This window comes from Pinus tabuliformis, chromosome 5_2 (genome assembly GCF_031772625.1).
Source record: "Pinus tabuliformis cultivar Carrire ecotype Pingquan chromosome 5_2, CPIR1, whole genome shotgun sequence".
NCBI classification, from domain to species: Eukaryota; Viridiplantae; Streptophyta; class Pinopsida; order Pinales; family Pinaceae; genus Pinus; species Pinus tabuliformis.
The window spans coordinates 705,375,367-705,380,087 of NC_142306.1; positions in this window are offsets into that span (position 1 = coordinate 705,375,367).

Below are 4,721 nucleotides of genomic sequence, written 5' to 3' on the forward strand. Positions count from 1 at the left end.
GTTGTACATCATTAAATCTTTACTCCATACATCAACAATCTTTAATACAAGGTGTAGAGTCTCATGACTGTTTTGTTTTTGACACCATTTCCATCAAATTTTCCTCTTTTTATCATTGCTATAAACTCAAATAAACAGTAAACTATATATTTTGACATGGTAAGGTACTCAAATGTCTTATTTTTCATATTTATTAATGTGCCTTATTATTAATTTAAAATATTGTAATAGCTACGAAATTAACACGAACTTGCAATTGTTTCATGATTCTGTAGTTATCTCCATGGTTTGCCGGATTCTAGTACCCCAGCCAAGCAAAGAAGCACATGGGAAGATGGGGACTGATCTTCTCATGGATCTCCTCCTATTCTATTGAGCCAAATCATCAAGGAAATCACCCGATGACACAGTCAAATAAGCAGGTCAATACGTGTGTTAACAGAGCAGCGAGAGTTCAAATAGATCACGACTCTCCGATTTTATTTCCAAATAGAAAATTGTTGAGAAACATTATTTCTTCGTTATAAGATTAGAATTCATATTAGGATTGTTTTAAGTTTCTAAGGCATAAAAATCCAATCTTTTGAGCAATAATTCTATATATAACTATGTAAACAGATAGCAGGGATGCATATATGTAATCTTTAATTGACAGTTTCAAGTTTCATAACTCTGCTCTTTTTAATTGAAGGTGTATTCTCACCAATCTCATGCACAATTTTCTGTTGAATTAAAGTCTTAAAACCTGCTATTTCATGGAGGGCCCCTGCAGAGAGTCAAGGTTCTTTCTTTTATTTCTAGCTCAGTTCATTTCGCCTTCTTTATTTCCAAAATTGCATTATCGCGGCTTCAATTTATTTGTAATTATTTGTTTACAGTATTTCGTTTGCTGTCTGTCAATTTCAAGTCATTTGTATGCTTTCTAAAATAGGATTATGTACATAACCCTCTTCTTTCCATAGCAATTACATTTGATCAGATCACATTCCTTCTATTTTCGATTTATTATTTCAGATAGAATTGTTAATTGCAGTGTGTGTAGATCTTAACATAGATTTCTTTATAAACTTATTCTTGAATAGAAGTGATTCTTTTTAGAGCAGAAATAATTGTCTTTCTAGATCATAATTAGATTATTCATAGATTTTAGAATAACTTTCTTTTAGGTCTTTTCAAAAACACAATTTATCTTTAAGAAGTATTCATAGAATTTAGAAAGTAGTTTTTCTTTTCCATCACCTTACATAGTACTTATTTTGAAACTAAAAATAGTGAGTTAAATAGGATAATGATAGCTTGTCTTACTTTCCCTTTCAAGAGTTGATTGTAGGAATTTAATTGTAAATCTTCAGTTTTCATTAGGAACATAGGAATAAAGAAAATTCTTAAAACAAACACAATCATCATCTTAATAAAATTAGAAAGGCTTGTAGCATATATAGTGCACTTGCACTTCGAAAGTTTACTAACTTCGGCTGATAATTTATGTAAGAAATTTAGAACATTAAATTGACTAAACATTTTGGCACCATTGCGAGGGAAGTGTAAATATAAGTCTTGATTTATTTCAAATAATAAAAGAACATGATATGCATAGGGAAAGAGACTCTAGGGGTAGATTTGTAGGTAGAGGAAAGAGCTTAATTACAACAACATCACTTACTCCACCACGACCTCTTAGTGCCACACGACCCACAAAAACTCAAATTCCATCCATAGCAGGCCATCATAAACTTCTTGAGGTATTAAGAGCAGAAATCCAACCTAGAGATCCACCAACTTAATAAACAAAATCCTTAATAGAAGAAGATCCCATATCTCCAACAATAGGAATAATTTTCCTATCTTCAACTGGAGAACAACTTCTAGCTCAAGAGTTGGAAGTTCCTACTGAAGAAGAGGAGGAAGAAACCTACTTCAAACCATTGATAGAAGAACCAGAAGAACTAGAGGAGGATTAAAACCAAATCTTAGAACCAGAATCATAACCCTATATTAGTTCTGAAGAATCTACAATGGCTAGAGAAGGGGAAGGAGAGGTAAATAACTTGAATGGTGAACAACCTATGATTGGAGGGGGAAGAGGAGGTGGAAGAGGAGGTTGAAGAGATGGAGGAAGAGGAAGAGGAGAGAATGTAAATCTAGGACCCTTTGGATTTCCAATCCTCGATTAAGATACAACTACAACAATGAAAAGTATCTCACCCTCTATTCCTCCAAACTTTCACAGATTAAGGAGTGAAGATAATGAGGCATTTCTCTTTGAATTTTAAGCCTTGTGTAGATCATATTATTATCTACATGATGCTTAAAAGTTGAAATTATTCCTTGCAACTCTTAAAGATGCAACATTAAAATGGTTTATGGGTTTAGGAATAGACTCCATAAGAACATGGGAACAAATGAAAACTACATTTTTAGATAAATATAAGGATTACTGTATGCCCCATAACATTAAAGAAGAAGTTTTTAAAATGACACAAAAAGAATATGAAAATCTCAAAGATTTTCTCGAAAGATTTGCTTACAATGTAAAAAGGGAAAAAATGAATAATCTAGATGAGGAGACTTTAAAAGCTTTCCTATTTAAATCAATTAGAGATGAGTGGATTGATATTCTCAGTCTAATGAATAAGGGAGACATTTCTTAGTTGTCCCTAGGAGAAATTTGTGAGTTGTGCATGCAAATTTAAAGAGGCAAAGCAAGAACGAAGAATAATCCAAGAGATCCTCTTTTATCAGGGATTAATAAATTTGCAGCTGGGACAGTGAGTAGAGTAGAATTAGGAAATTTGCTTGATACTTCTAAAATAGATATTTTAGGGAGTCTTAGTGAAAAAATTGACAGCCTTAAAATACAAAACAATCAAAAAGCTGAAAATGATACATTATCCATTTTTTGCCCTAAGTACAGAAAGAAACATGCCTTGAGAGAATGCCCTCTTGATTTAAAATGTGTAGAAACTTGTGTTATTTGTGAGAAAAATCATGATACAAAAGAATGTCCCTCAATACCAGGTCTTAAAGCTATTTATCAAGAAGAATAAGTACCAAATTAGGTAGATCTTCTCTGTTTTATTGCTAGAAGACCTTGGCAGAATCCACAACCAAATAAAACTCAAGGTTTTAATACTCAACCATTTGCACAATCTTCATAAAGTAATTGGACTGCCCCAATGCCTTGGCAATATTGGCCACAACCTTGGTCACAAGGATGGAAAAAGGCTTAACGAAAATTCCCTCAATATCCTCAATTTCCACAATCTCATCAAACATATCATACTTTTCCTCCACAATATTATCCTTAGCCTATTCTACAAACTCAACCTCACAATGTGAATCCACAATTTTCATTACCATTTCCTCAAAGACCAAATCAATTTCCTGTAGGAATTTACAGGGTAAGTGTTATGAAACCAGCTCAAGAAAAGATAGAAAAGAAAGATCAACGCCTTAGAATTCAGCCTCTTCGAGGGGGCAACCTCCTTTACATTACATAAATGAACAATTCTTGGATGATACAAATGACAAAACCTCCTTTCTATATATAGGAGTCTAAGGAGTCACAATATAATCCAGCCGACCTAACAATAATAATATAAAGCCACAAAAATAACAATAGAGGGATTCTATGGGGCACATAAATAACAATATGGGGGTAATAGGGGCACAACAATATAAATAAGGGGTATAACTACAATAGTAATGGGGTAATCACTAGTATTATAGGGACCCAACATGCCCCTCTCCTTCAAAAAAGTGTTGTCCTCAACGCTTGAGTAGTTCTGGATACTTCTGCATAAAATTCTCATCCTCCCATGTGGAATCTTCAGCGGATAAGTTCTTCCACTTGATAAGATACTCTGAAATTGATCGATTTCGTAGCTGTCGAGTTCTTGTTTCTGTGACTGCTTCTGGTTCCAATATAATTTTTCCTTCCTCGTCAAGTTCTGGCAATATTGTTTGAACTGGGAGCTTGTCGCCTATAACCTTCTTTAAACATGAAACATGGAAAACTGGGTGCAATCGAGAAGCTGCAGGAAGCTCCAATTTGTATGCCATAGTACCAATCTTTTCCAACACCTTGTACGGACCATAATACTTTGGTGATAATTTATTATCCTTCTTAGCTTGCTTTAGGGACATTTGCTTATATGGTTGTAGCCGTAGGAATACCCAATCACCTACATCAAAACTTCTTTCACTGCGATGTTGATCTGCCTGTTGTTTCATTCTATTTTGTGCCAACACGAGGTTATCCTTTAAGAGTTGGAGGACTTGTTGTTGATGTTCGATGTGATGTTCCACTGCCTGAACCTTAGAATTTTCTCTTAAATATGATGTGATGGATGGTGGTTGATACCCATAAAGTGCCATAAATGGGGTCATTTTTGTTGCTGTATGGAAGGAAGTGTTATACCACCATTCAGCCAGAGGCAACCATTTGACCCATTGTGTCTGTTTATCAGATACAAAGCAACGAAGATATCCTTCCAAACATTTGTTTACTATCTCAGTTTGCCCATCAGATTGAGGATGATAAGATGAGCTATGAGCTAACTGAGTACCAAGACAAGAAAATAATTCTGTCCAAAAATTTCCAGTGAAAATGGGATCTCTGTCACTTACAATAATCTTTGGGTTTCCATGTAGCTTTTGAACTGTTTCCATAAATGCAGTAGAAACTGTACTGGCTTTAAATGGATGTGATAATGCACAAA